Source organism: Bradysia coprophila, chromosome X (genome assembly GCF_014529535.1).
Source record: "Bradysia coprophila strain Holo2 chromosome X, BU_Bcop_v1, whole genome shotgun sequence".
Taxonomy (NCBI): Eukaryota; Metazoa; Arthropoda; class Insecta; order Diptera; family Sciaridae; genus Bradysia; species Bradysia coprophila.
The window spans coordinates 459,829-475,340 of NC_050737.1; the positions used below are offsets into that span (position 1 = coordinate 459,829).

General features: G+C 32.4%; 1 protein-coding gene and 1 long non-coding RNA gene across 2 annotated transcripts in view; both read left to right on the forward strand.

Moving 5' to 3' along the window:
• LOC119085644 (serine/threonine-protein kinase Warts-like) overlaps positions 1 to 15,512 on the forward strand; it is a 53,860-nt gene that overhangs the window by 26,352 nt on the left and 11,996 nt on the right. The gene's annotated exons all lie outside the window — the stretch shown is intronic.
• On the forward strand, positions 1,989 to 15,044 carry LOC119085645. Its single transcript, XR_005089335.1, has 3 exons — positions 1,989 to 2,891; positions 8,536 to 8,545; positions 15,033 to 15,044. It is a non-coding gene; the product is annotated as an uncharacterized LOC119085645 (long non-coding RNA).

Consider the following 15,512-nt stretch of genomic DNA (forward strand, 5'->3'; position numbering starts at 1 on the left):
TAGAGCAATACATGCCTGCTCCAGCATTGTCCTTAATAACTGAACCGTCTGTATATAGAACAGTGCCTATCTTTGGTGGGAATGTGCCATTCAGCCATTCTTCTCGGCTAGGGACGACGACTTCGAAATCTCTATCTAAAGTGAAAACTTTGGTAATTTTATCTGAAGGCATGGACAGAACAGGTAGGGAATCCTTAGCCTTAAACCAAGTGTTGGTATGTTCAGTAGGTGTCAAGTTTTTGTCATCCAAGGATGCGATTCTACCTAAGGTCTTAATTGCTTCCGATTGTATAATCCGAATGTGAAGTGGGGGTAGATTTAATAAGGCTTCCAACGCATCTCAGACTCAGACATTCGTCGCAACCTTCTTAAAGTTTATTACTAGAAGTATTGGTGTCGTTGCATAACCTTTCCCTAAACGTTACAGGCGTAACGAAAAAGGTTAAATGTAAAAACTGTCGATCTATATTATGGAACAAGAGTGTTTGGAGTATACATAGAAAACAGCGCACTGTGCACACTCGGGTAAATATTCTCTATCGGATTGTTCAAGTAATGTTGACCTGTATGAAAATTGATGGAATGGAATTTGATTTGCGTGCACATTTAAATAAGTTGTGTTGATACCGGCATTAATACAATGTATGCATGAGCGAAAAATGTCTTGATATCGTTGTGCATGCAACGGATATATAAAATATACTGAAAGTTCCATGACTGGAACTCGCCAATTTTTTTTTTCATTATTGTAATGATTTTCGAATATTTTTGCTGCATTTGGAAAGGATATGTTAAAGATTGCAAATGTAAATATTGCATCCGATTAACCTATGATGAATGCCTAAATGGGGTTAACGTTTTCTACAGTCAATTTATCTTTCAGTTGTGTAAACATTTCACCAATAAAATGATTTTAATTTATGCGTGTCACAGTCTGCAAGTCTGACATCTGAGTTTTTCTGTGATACCAGACTCAATTGTCTATATATTCGGTTAGTGAAAAATTTGATTTTAAACGTGCAAATTGTACCATATAATAGTTTACAAGCGAAAAACACTCAAAACTGATACTCACCTCCACTCGCGAAACTCTTATGGGAAATTTAGGAATGGTGCTACTAAAATCGTCTTTGAGCAACACGATGCTTTTAAGGTTCTGAATGTGTCAGATTTGGGCCGACTAGAATCGATGTTGTTAAAATTTTGTTGTTGACCTGGAATTTTTAGTTTATGTTTGGGTCAAAAAAATCAACCTGTACCTGACTTGAAAAAAAGTGGCCCACGTCAAACCCAAACTGAAACGCCGAACTGAAAGTAAACTGATTAAGTCTTTCAGGTTTCAGGTGTGATTCGGGTTTGACCCAAGACATCAACACTGATTCAGGTAAAATTGGATCACAAGCTGACCTGAACCCCATCAGGTCGACCTAGACCTACTTTTCGATCCACTGTACACTTTGTTTACAAAATTTACAAAATTGCATCTACGCCGTCTCTAACCAGCAATGAAAACTAAAATAATTTGATCATCATCGGATGTTGTTTTCAATTTGCTTGTCTTTAGATTCCAGGAATTCAATTTTCTGATCGAGGTTCTAATTAATAAACGGCGCAGTAAATTTGTTTGCTGCATTAATTTGATACACATTACTATTATATGAGCAGCAAACTTCTTACTCATTCCATAAAAATTCTATTCAATTAAAATCTGTAAAAGCAATTAGTTAGAGAGACGATGAAAAAAAAGACAACAACACACAAACCATACAACACCGTGTAGGTGTCACAGACTATATTAAATTACGAACTGAAAACAAAACGAAGTAAAATTTGAAGAAAAAAAAATCGCTTGTAAATACACCCAAATCTATATGTATGTCATTATATCTACCATAGTTTTTATCATTATGCTGAATAAATATTGTTCACCTTATTTCCCAGCATACTCAACTAAACCAATAATCAAACCAAACACGAAAAAAAAAAGATTTTTTTTCTTTCTTTTTAAATGAAGGTGTTATCTTATGCATATATCGTTTATGAAACGAATTTGTGTATATCATACGCTTAGGTTAGTCATTCAGTTATCAGGAATATATACAAATATTAAATTAGCAATATTAATGAAATTTAGAAAGAAAGATGATGAAGAAGAAGAAAAAATTATGTTGTAACTGACGTATAATTTGGCCATTTCATCAATTAAGTGGGCGTTAACCGCCAGACAACTAACAATACTAACAATAACAGTTCATCGAAATTTCCATAATCATAGGAGTGTGTACACATCATATTTTAAACAAAAATATTTTTACTAAACTAATACTTTAATTAATGATATTTGATAATGATCAAGTCATTAAGTTTATCATTTTTGGTATGTTTTTTTTCATCGTTGGTTGGCTTTTTTTTGAATATGTGGATTAAGGAATTAAAATAAATGTAAAACATTTTTTAAGAGAAATCGTGTCTGACCGAACAACCAAAACTTATATAATCGATGAAGTTATATGTTTCGGTTCATCTTGAGTCATTTTTTTTCTTTCTTTCTTCTTCAAAAGTATATTCACTTTAAACGGTTAAAGATTTTTTGACGTCACACTAATCACTTGACAGATATTTTTCTTCTTCTTTTGTTAAAATAAAAGTAAACAGCAAAATGTCAGATTTCGTGAAGACGAGAAAAATGTTTTTTTTTGTATTTTTTCGGATGATAAAATTTCAAATGTTGTGTATACTTATGCCCCTCGCACACAATATGAGTGACTTCATATTAAAATTGCCATACGATTTGACAGATAAACTGTCAAACAAATAGTGAGAATGTTGAAATGTATCGAATATTGGCTATATTGTGTACGATTGTGTATGATTGTGACACGGGCATAACCGTTCTGAGGTCCGAAAATTTGTCATTACTCATTGAGATTAGCAGGTTTCTGCACCGCTTCAATCTTTATAATTTCAACTACAAACTCACATCTGGTCAAAATGAAAATTCAAAGATTTGAACATAATTTACTGTTGTTGAACCAATCTTATAGGTATCTTATAATCTTATACTAATGTCTAATGTTTATTGAATCAGCGACTACTTCAGATCAAAAAACCATTTCAAATAGTACAACAACAAAAAATGGTGTAGGTGTAATCGAAGGGATCGAATCCGAATCTTACCTAATCAGATTGCTCAGGGACGAAAAATTTTCTGCACATTTATTGTTGACAGCGACAATCGAAATGTAGAAAGAAGAAGACACAGAGCAAAGAATAGTTATTTGTTCAACGAGAGAATGAAAGTTGGAAATTGAATTTCGATCGAATTGTTTGTGACCAGAGCGTAGCGAGAGCCACAAGTCACCTGAGAAAATGCAATTTTCAACTTTTTTCCCGAGTTGAACACAACGTTTTTCACAACAAAGGCTTCCGAAGTTTCAGCGGAGTAGCGAAAGTGACTATTTCCTCGCCTTTGTTGTGAAAAACATTTTTTCCTTAGTGAGCTTTTGTTATTGAGAGAATTTTTAATGCAATTAGGCTTCAATAAGGCAAAAATCAACGTTTACATTGTTTAGCCTGTGTTGAATATCGGATTACAATGTAAAGCGAAGCATATTTATTTGTCAATTTCATCAACGCAAAATTGCTCGTCTGTTTTAAGCCTAATGTGATCCTCCAAAGTATATGTTACAAAGAGCATTGCTCTTTTCGGACCAGTGCACAAATATTTTGACACTTTTTTCGCACAATTTTGAATATCCATTATGGTGAATTTCATTCCATTTCTTGTTTCACTTAATGTTTGTTCAGTTCCTCACAACACTCGCATCGTTTTTTTTATTGCTCACTACCGTTACGCATAAAAAACATGCACCCAAATACACTCGATGTTATTAAGCTCACTGGACCAAAAGATGCGTAAAAAGGCAATCAGTACAAAACGGCCTCCTCTTAACTACGTGCAACAAAATTTTTGAATTCTGAATGTTTTTGTTGCTTTAGTAATATATTTCATATACAATTTGTAATTTAACAACATTAGGATGGTAGAATCGTCCGAAAATAAAACCGTTGAACTATGCGAGCCAACCCAATGGAAACATGAAGATTGTGTTTTTTTCTTCGTTGAAAGAAAAACGTGCAGCACTTTTAACATAACAATTTTTGTAGTAGTAAAACTTTCAATAAAACTTGTAATGCCTCCGGTCATTGGTGTTGATTGATTTTGTGTGCAATCGTCCATCGTTTACAATTTGTAATGGATTCCGATTTGTTTTTGTGTAGAATTTATACTGCAACCGTAAGAAATTTATATTGGACGACCTTGATCACGTCAAGATTGAGATACCTGCCAGAATCAATCATTTGTTTTCCGCAGCAATATCATAATTTCCAGCCAGCAAAACTCTTTTCTCGTCATTTATATAAATTCTCGTGTGAGCAAACCTGCTTTGCGTAATTTCAATTACGTCGAGTCTTGTTTTCCAGAAATTTTAACTTTGATCTACGATTTCTGAATAATGTAATAGAGCAACTGTGTGTATGGATGCTAGAGTCAGTTTTGTTTTCGATGTTGTTTTGTTTTAAATTAAATTTATTTCATAGAAAGAAACAAAACGTTAATGACTCGGCTGTGTTTCACTTTATCTTTGAGATAATTTCAGTAAAAGACATATCACTGGGTTTCTGTAAATGGATAAAACATTAATATCGTTGAAATGAAATCAATTTCTATTGCAGTGCGCGTAAAATTTAAATTTTTTCCAATTAAAAATGTTAATTGCTGATATTGAACGCAATAAAACGCCAATTAACTGCTACAAAAAATGAGTTGAATCGGTTTTTGCATTATATTCGAATAAAGAGAAGCTCCACGGTTTAAACAAAAAAAAAAAATAATAAGAAGAAAGATCGTAAATGGTTTTTTTTTACTTCGAATATCATGTGTGTTCTTGTACTAAAAGAATGTAGAAGAATGATTTTCGAATAAGGAGAAGCTCCACGGTTAATACAAAAAATAATAATAAGAAGAAAGATCGTAAATGGTTTTTTTTTGTACTTCGAATATCATGTATGTTCTTGTACTAAAAGAATGTAGAAGAATGATTTTTTTTAGTATAATTATGGGATTATTCTGATTTTTTTACGGAATTTAACAACCTCGAACAATTGCCATATTTGCATACTCGCAATTAAAATTTTAAACAAACAAAAAAATCCACACAGACTCTGCAGAAATAATTTTTTTTTTGCGGAAAAAAAGACTCTGAAAATAATCGCCTTGTATGTATCTTCATCAGAAATAAACCAATTAAATATTTTGTGTCCAGTTATTAAGACCCCTGATGCATATCAAAATGATTGAATGAGATATTTGAAATTTTAAATTTATGGTAAAGGTCAAATTTATATTATTTATAAATATTGCGTTTCATCAGAAAGCAACAAAAAATAATTTCATTTCGTTTAAATCTCTGACTGAATAATATTAAATATTCAGAAATGATATTCTCCACAAAATCGTTTGTATAAAATAAATAAATAAATAAATCGCAAAGAGCAGAAAAAGACAAGGGGTACGAATAAGCAAATCCAAACTCTGATGCCAGACAATACGATAAATTGTAATGATTTTGACAACAAACAAAAAAAAACGACCAGTGAAAGAGATAGGCATATAGAGATAGAGCGAAACTTGTGTGGGCGATCTGAGCTGGAACAGACAAATTTGTTGAAATATTTCCTCTGTCTTCAATTCGTTTATTGAAAGAAAATTTACGACTTGTACACACCAGCAATATTAAAACGAATTATTATCAACGGATTTTATATTATTTTTCTTCATTCAATTTTCTCACTCATTTTTACTAACGCTAAATTGGAATTTTTTCGTTGTATCAAGTGCTGGATTAACCTATGGTCTTTACACTCGGTATTTTATTTATTTATTTTTTAGTTGGATCAACTTTGTGTTGAATGTAAGCTTCATGTTTGATATTAAGATTACGAGGGGTGCTCGGAAAGTTTTTAGAATCGGGTGTTTCTGAATTAGTTTTTACTATGAACTTAAAATATTCGTTAATTTAACATTTTTCAAGAAATATTCACTTGCATAACTTGTGATAAAAGATGAAAAGTAGAGTTTTAGTGTGACAATCGATAGTCCGAGATGAAGCTGAACACACCGAAACGACACTTTTAATTTTTATCCCGAGTGATTTAATGAATTTTCGACTTTTGTACATTTTTTTCTTTCGTTATTGTATTCAAAGGAAGGTATACATTTCAGTTATAATGCAATATTTAAACGCATACCTATAATCATACGAAAATCACTGCTTTTTTAAGACTTCAGTCCTCTAAAAATCTAATAACTTTTTCTACCTTTACACAACAATTTTCAATGTCGTAATCGATTTTTGTGAAAAGAAGTTGTCATATCCTTAGTACAGCGATCTGATCGAACTGAGCGCTTCCCTGATGTAAACTCTGAGTGTACCAAATCTCAAAGCTAGCACGAAAAACATTGAACCAAATCAAATCAAACCTAAACTTTAAACTTCGCAACCCAAAAAAATAAGGCAGTTGAAGGAGTAAATTTATTTTCGATTTTTTTCCCGAAAACATTGAGTTCCTTATATATCTTGTGAACATTGTTTTATCGATCTAAGTTCAATTTTTGTCATTCCTAACATTTCGATCGCGGTGAAATTGACTTTTAATTGCTAAAAGACGTGAAAATAAGCGGTTTGGTATAAGGTTATGTGAATGAATACTTCAAAGGATTGTTAAACATTAAATAATTAGTCTACTATCTTTAAGAATTATTCAACTTGAACTAGTTGATGCTGGAACCCTCTGGAATTCCGTAATCCGGCACTAGTTCTATGAACAGAATTCATAATTCTTGAAATCTATTTTTTTCCAATATTACTCGTTCTCCATGAATCAACGCCAAACACGTTTTTTTTTTCATTCAGCTAAAATTGACTTCAAGCTGTTTTATTGTCACACCTTTTTTCAAAATTCATTTTTATCGACGGGTTAGGCATGTCAATTTTTTCGCCATAATTGTTTCGGTACTAATTTAGTATAAGGTTTATTTTGTGGTGTAATGACGGCGGGAGATAAATAAACTTATAACCATAAAACGTTGCAGTCTTAATTGTCATAAATGTTTTGTTGTAATTACACGAATTCCATGCTTTTCAATTGCAGTAATTATGTCAAGCAATTAAGGAACGTTTTATGTTTTATTAACAAATTATTGAGTCAAATTTTAAACATTCTGCGAAAATCCTTTGAAATATTTCAAATGCATTTAGTGATTCAAATGTGGACATATTCTTTAAGTAAACAAATTCATATCCATCTGCCTTTCGCGGTCGCAGGGTGTTCGACGCAAGGCTAATTTTCAGAAATTTGAATTCTGCAGAAGTACTTACTGGTTCTACGAAGTGTAGCCTGATGTTACGAAGAGTTTTACTTTAGATTTTTCTCGCTTCAATAGTCTGTAAAATGTAGCGGCCACAAAACAAAAACAAAATCTGAAGTAGTAGATTTAAACAACGAGATGTCTATTAACCGATGGGTACATAAGGAATCATAGAGTCAAACATTCCCTTTTTTTTATTGCAGGTCTTGCATCATTGTCTCATGGATTTATATTTTAACCTTTGTATATCATTAAGACGGTTATTTCTCTGGTTTGGTATAAAATATCGCCAAGTTTTCGATACAATAATAAATTATGTCCATGTTTGGAACATTCTATTTTGCCAAGTGGGGGGGGGGGTTGCAGCCTGAGCCAAAGACAAGGGCTGTTAAATCACAAAAGGCAAAACACAAAACACCAATTACGTAAGATATGTTGCTGTCTAAGCTCCTGAGAAATGAATTTTAACGAAGCAATGACTAATTTTCCGGTGGTGCGGTTAGTAAAATCTCTTACTTCATTTTGCTATGTAAGAGAACACTAGCCTCGGTTCTAGACTTATTATTGTGGTGTTTGTCCTTAACACATTACAAGCTGTTAGTTCCGTTACTGTTAACTAAAATTTTTTGTTTTTATCATCAGAACGTCGATAAACTTTCACTTTGACAGAATATTCTGTGAATAGAATCTATAATGTCAATATGGATCCGTGCTACACAGAACCGCTATTAGTCTTTAACGAAACAATTTACCTGTGCAAGCTCTTTCGATCTTCTATACACAACAGAACTGTCTATCTATCCATATATATATATATATATATATATATATATATATATATATACTCTCACTTCCAATATCAACTGTCCATATACACATAACATCGTTTTTCCAACCATGTTCGGATAGATTAATATAGCATTGAATATGCAAAAGAGAATAAAAAATAAAAAGATGATGATTAAGAAATTGTTGCACATTTTAAGCTCGAGGCGATGAGTTCTGGTTTGGATGTGTGTAAACCTTTTTTTTATTTTTATTATTTCTCATTGGCTTGTGTATATATATATGCTGCAAAGGAATTCTTGTAAGCAATTATTTAGATTATTGTCAGTATATATTTATGAATTTTAATATGTTTATAATACATGTAATATAAGAATACCTACGTCGATTACATTTTCAAAATATAGATGAAGGAAAAAAAAAGTAAAAATAAAAAATGTTGCTCGAAAAGATAGTTACACCTAACTCCACTGGTTGTGGATGGCAAAAGAGGCAAATAAATTATTTATTGTGGGCTATTTTGTGAACATGTCAGTATAGGAAATGAGGATCCATTAGACTCTGTTCTGCGTATAACAATGGTAATTAACGAAGCATTGCAATGTTTAAATTAGTGTCACTGCTTGTGACATGTTTTATGATCTGTAATTATGGAAAAATTTGAATGTTGACAACAACAATGGTCTAACCTTTTGCCACGTTGTCAATCCAATGGTGATATACATTAAACAGTCTGAATGGTCCCAGATCACTATCTTCAGCAGCTCAATTTTCACTCAATTATTGTCCATGCAAATAAAGCGTTTAGTTCAATAACGTACGCTATATAGGAACGGCAGTTTATATCTCACTCAGTTTTTCCTAACTTCCTTTTTCGATTATAGGGGACTTCCGGACTTCAGTGAACTTTAGACATGATTTTGCTTCAAAGGGTTTTCAGCGGGTCCACTCACACAAACAAAAGTGCATATACGTGTTAATATGAGTGAAATAGTTACATGCACGGTAACGTTAAATCCGTATCAATTCAAGACGTATGAGCAGTTTCATTTCTATTAGGTAGACCAGCTGAAAAACATCTTTAGCAATTTAATGTATAAATTTAAATGACGTGCCCAGTATTACAGCATCAAAATTGAGTACAAAAAGGTACATGCTACGTTGTCATCCCATTTTAATCGCTAACAAAGTTTGGGATTCACAGGTAAAATGTTGGAAGTAAGTTTGTGATAGCGACGGCGAGTTACTTCTTAGAAATCTCAATGCGATGAAATGCAGACATTAATTTTTCTTTTATACCGGCAGTTTTGTTGATTCAGATAGACTGGCAGATCGAGCTAAAATGGGTGGGTGGAGTTAATCATGCATCTCAGCCTCAGATGGACCTGTTGTACAGATCGAACTAAATAATTTTTAAGTCTTAGTGCTTTACGTATTTTTGGTAAGACACTTCAAGATAACATATCACGTGTTTCACCTTACGATGATCTTGCACGTTGAAACTAAATTTATCTAGTCATCACGGTTTTCATTATGTCTATCTATCCATATGAAAAGACGTCTTCCATGTCTCTGTTTCCATTATTAGTAAGTCTCGAGGCTCAATTTTCTCAATTTACCGCGAATCGTTAAAAATTGATGTCTTCGATTGCTGTTTCTTTTCTCTCCTAGCTACAATTCGTTTTTCCATCTTCACTTCTTCTTCGTCTTTTGCTAAGTTCTTGTCATGGCAATGGCAATGAGTCATTGTGATCTTGTCATTGATTTTTTTAGATCCGCACTTTTACGGGACGAATGTCCAAAGAACAAATCGAAATAATGGAATTATAATTAGTCACATTGTGGCTTCTGTGTATATAAAGTATATTTAATTAACCATAAATATGTCTACCTACCCATGAACAAACAACACAATGGGCACATAATGTAGAAAGATATAAAATTAATCTTTGCCTCGGATGGATAATTTTTATCATTTTTTTTTCTTTCTTCTTCTTCTTCCTAGCAAAAAGTAAAGAAAAACATTATCATCAACTGGTTTAATTATTTTAGAATGTGTATATCTATGACCAAGCCGCATATAGATACGTGTATATATACAGATGTGTGTATGCCTTATTTTTTTGTTGTTGTTGTTCATTATACGTATACACACCGCACATATATGTACAATATAATATAGAAAATAAAATGCCAAAGAAATGTAATTTTACTTCGCGCACTGCGCAGATAGATAGATGATGATATAGAGGTGTGTGCATTCCATTATTATTTATGTATAAAATGACACCACATATAGTCACCGTATAATAAATAAATATACATAACAACACTGTTGTGTATACACACGGACGGAATAAGCCATTCTGGTTCGATATCAATTCAAAAAAGATTTATCCTGGACATAGAAGTGGTAATCGGTTGTTGACCCAAAATATATATATGTTGATGTAAAGACGAAGAAGAAGAAAAAGAAAAAAAAAACGTTTATCTACGTATGTGCTGAAATTTATATATATAAAATATAATTTTTTTTATTTTGTTATTTCCATTTTAAATTATACTTCTTATCTTTGTATAAATAGCATTAGTTCACGTATTATATTGAACATTTTGTTGATATACATATTGACGCTTGGGCATGGTGAATGTACGAATTTTACGTGCTCAATCACCAGATGATACATGATTAGTTGAGATTTTATTAAAACTTTTTAAATTTTCAAATGAACGAGTTCAACATGTCATTCAAATCTACCAAACTTCATCAGTCTAGTCCACACAGTCAACGGAGTTACAAGAAATATTTACAAAATGATTTTAATGTCGATTCAAGTTTCTTTGACCCACAAAATCCACTTAACAAGTACTGTTATCGGCGTATTCAGATGCCGAATCTATAACACTTCAAAGTCTAAGAGACTCAATAGGGAAGCGATCTAATTTTTCCGCAAAACAGAAATGTTATCGGTTAGAACTGATTTTCATCGTAGGGTGATCTTTTATCTTGTGGATGAAATTATGGAATCTGGAGATCTCGCTACAGGATCACGAGAAAGTTACCATTGGCAGATGTCTGCAATTTCGTCAGTTACATCGCGTGTTAATAATCTTATTATGTCAAAGTGGAAGTAGTACCTGGGGCGTTAATTTCCAGTACTTTCCCACTTGGATCTAGGCTGTTTGACTTTATTCTAAAACCGAAAATTTAGACCTCGCTTTTGACACCTGGTTGTTTAAGACTTTCAAGTTACCTAGGATTCGGTACATCAAGTCCCAATATGAAGTAACTTGAAAGAATGTACAGACAACAAGGCAGAAAGTTGTAATGTGTAACTGACTTAATGATTAATAAGCACTGATTGTTACGACAGTGTAACTCAAATGTAATTTGTATAGCTGAAAGTTTGTAAACGTTTAGCGAATCACTTCAACTGCTATGATAAAACAAATAAAATTTAATTAAACTTTCTTTAGGTATGTTCAGGTCTAGCCACAAAAAAACCCAACAACATCCAAATGCCAGAATCTGCGCTACTTTAATTTTCCTTTTAAGCTTTCACATATTACCTGTAAAAAGCATTCGCCCAATAAACAACATGCTGTGCTAACTGTGTATTGAGAATTTGTTATACAAATAGTTTATTTACCTGATGTTCACAAGACATGCAACTGGATCCTTGATCTGGTCATTGTGTCAATGCTCAGTAGCCTCATGACGTTTTCAGATTTTCAATAACTTTAAAATCAAAGATAATCTCAAAAAAAAAGGAAAAGAAATTCATTATTCGAAATGGATCTGCGGATGAAGTCACACTTAAAATCCTTCATCTGATTTCAAAATATCTTCAAATATTCAATTTGACTAAAAACTAATCGAAACATACGCTTGCACAAATGAAAATTACGTCTAATGACTTTCGCACGACCGCTCACGTGCTACACTTTTTTATTTAAAATTAGTTCCATCACGCAGCTCTCAAACATCTCCATGCAAAATCTAAACAACAAATTACTTTACTGTTAATGGAACTGTACACCATTTTCAGTATTTAGCTATATCAAAAGTCGCACCCATCAATGTTACAAAACAAACCCATTCTCACCAGATGTTGATGCAGCCGAAACAAAATATAATTTCTGGTGCTTTTCTAAAAGAAAAGAAAAAAAATGTTCCCAAAACAAATAAAACGAAATTTCCCTTCGCTGACAATCTATTCATGTCATAAAGGAAACGACAAATATTTAACAGAATGCACTGAGGCGCAAAAAAGATATATTCACCAGCTGATCAAAATAGACAAGAAGCCAAGCAGAAAATATATTTATTTTTTTGTACTATTACTATTTGTCCTCTGTACGAGTTATTGTACCAATCTCGTCAACCGTTTTTTTTTCTACTCTCAGCTTCTTCGTGATCATAAATTCTCTGCTTGGGTCCAGATTCCATCTCAACATTCCATTTGAAATAATCCACCAATGTTTTCCATCCACTAACAATTCCGATCTCCTTTACACGATTTACTTCTATTTTTGTACCAACATTCTTCGTTCGACAAAAAAAAACATTTTTTTCTGTTTCTTTTTTTCTTATTTTAAATAATTATTTCGGTGTAAAGAGACAAAAGATAAGTATAAGTCTTGTTGCTTCAAACGAACTTGATAATTTTTCAGTTTTTTTTTCTTATTTTAATCGCTCACAGATGTATTATTACATTACGTATTTTATATTATGCACTGCATACATTCCTCTCTTTTCATATATTATTCAGCTTCTGCCTCCTATTAATGTTATTCACAGTGCATACATGTATAATAATATATGTCGATCGGTTCAGAAGTTATGAAAAACTATAATATACTTTGACATATGATTTCACAATTATGTTTAGGATGTGATTTTTTTTTACCAGCGGAGACACACGCGGCTTATGTATAAAAATTCGTTTGTAGTTTAATCGTCTCTTCTGTTTTTCTTATTTATCAGATAAAAATGGATGTAATTGATTGAAATACGTATTATATTTATGAATGTCTGTAGAAGGTACATTAACATTTCAAGTGACTGTAGAATGTTGCACTGCTACTTTATTTTTGGCCTCTCACGTATACACACACCAATCATCTGACCCTTCTTTTCACAGAGGTACACGTTAGGTCAAATGTGTTCACATTCACTTTACAAGATAATTTAAGCTGACGGTTTTTTCTTTGTGTCGTTTAAGTTATCCAAATATTATTACATAAATATTAAGCATAATATAGGGTAGGGTAGTGAGGGACATCAAGCGATGATATTTTTTCGTCTGAAATTTTGATGAAGGATGTCAGGTTTTCATGTGAAACCGGATGTTTTGAAAGTATTGAATTTTCAACTTTAAAACTAGTGTTGAGGTTACTTTCAAATACATACAAACAATTGAAAATTAGTTTCAATCAATTTTTTCTAACAGATTGGTTAAACTTCAAAAGTGACGGTAGAGCCAAGTAAGGAATCACTATGTCACTCTGAAAATCTTTGGTGGATCAGTGGTTAACCTGTTTATTCAAAAAATAGCGCGTAACACCTCGGGTAGAGCACACACGAAAAATTTCGATTTCTCGTGTGTCAGATTCGATAACAAATTTAAATCGAAGACCTTCCCTGCGTCAGAAATGTCTTTTTGGAGGCTGGTTGGGATTTTGTTTTGCTGTTCTACAGACCAACAGACATTCTAAAGCTCGTCCGTAACTGATCAAGAAAAATGAAACCCCAACAAATTGTCTTAAAACCTTTTGAAATCGAGTCTGGGAGTAAAGTTACAGTTGAATTTTATTATTAATGATAGTGGTTGAGTGCGCAATTACAGCAATATGTAAAACAAACCATTCTAATGCAATGATCAGGCATTTGAATGAATACTTGGCCCTTTAGAAACCGTATATATAGCGATGTATTCGTTAAATCTATTACTTCGTTTGTTCTGTCTTTGATGAAGAAATCTTTTACTTCATTTGCCGTAACATTCATTTGATCTATATGATAGAATGCTACTTAGGGATAATCGCTTATTTTTGCCATCATTGTCGATATCAGATAAAGGTGCGTTCCGATATCTCGTTGCCTTTTGCCGTATCAAAAAAAATATTTTCAAAACCAACCCAAAACTATCGTACCGGTCAGTTCGATTCAAATCCTCCACTCCTTGCCTCTAAATCTATGCGTCCCGATTGTCTTATTCTTAACACTTACAAATAGTAGAGAAGTCTTTTTGACGTTCATTGCATTTAAGGTTGTAGTACTTATCATTTAACAGTTTCAATGTGTAAATTGACTGAAAATTATTGCGGTAAATGACGCTATTCGCAAGTGAAGGATTAATTTGTTGTTAATTCTAATCGTACTACAATGTATCCGTTCGTTTTCTTCCATCATTTGCACTGCATGTTATATTATACACGATTATTTTTCTAGGATACTAAAAAAGCCTTTAAAACGCTTGTTGTAAGTTGCATATCATAAAATTTATATTTATGCTGTCAGGAATTAATTTACAACTTGGCACAATGTAGGCTTAAATTATTGTTGATATTTCGTGTGCCAGGGAGTAAAAATTAATATGAAAAAGAACACACAACTTACATTTTATTTGTTTCTTCTTCTTTTTATCCGTTGCACTGACACAGACGCACAGAGAGTATAGTTGAAATGGCAATAAATTAATTAAATTTGCGGTGATTAGTTTTAAAGAATTTTTATTTTATTTTAATTATGATGAGGATAAGTGTGAACGAAAATGAAAAAAATTCGTGTGTAGCATCATGCCGTTGAGAGAAAGAAATATTTCTTTTTCAACACGAGAAAAAATTGTAAAAACATTGTAATCGTAAATTTGTTTCATTGCAACTGGATGTCATAAAATCATTAAGTCAACTATTTTTGTGGGCCGGATGTTTCACCAATTTGTAAACTGAAAAACAGAACACAGAACAGCGCCAGCATTTACAATGAATTAAAGTTAAAGCTAACAAAGAATCGTGCGGTAATCGATAAATCGATGTAGCAGAGAGCCGCTTTATTTTGATAAATTCATTGAAGTTTGTTCGTTGTTATGGGTCATTCACAAACTTATCTTTCATTATAAATATTTCGAGCCAAATAGAACAATTCCAAACAGATATCAGGATCATCAGATCCTTATGTCATTAAATACAAACAGTGCAAACAAACATTAGCAACGAATTATGTAGGTTCCCTTAAGATTAGAAGATCTTCCATAAACCCGTTTCCTCAATGATTGGGAGTGGTCTGATA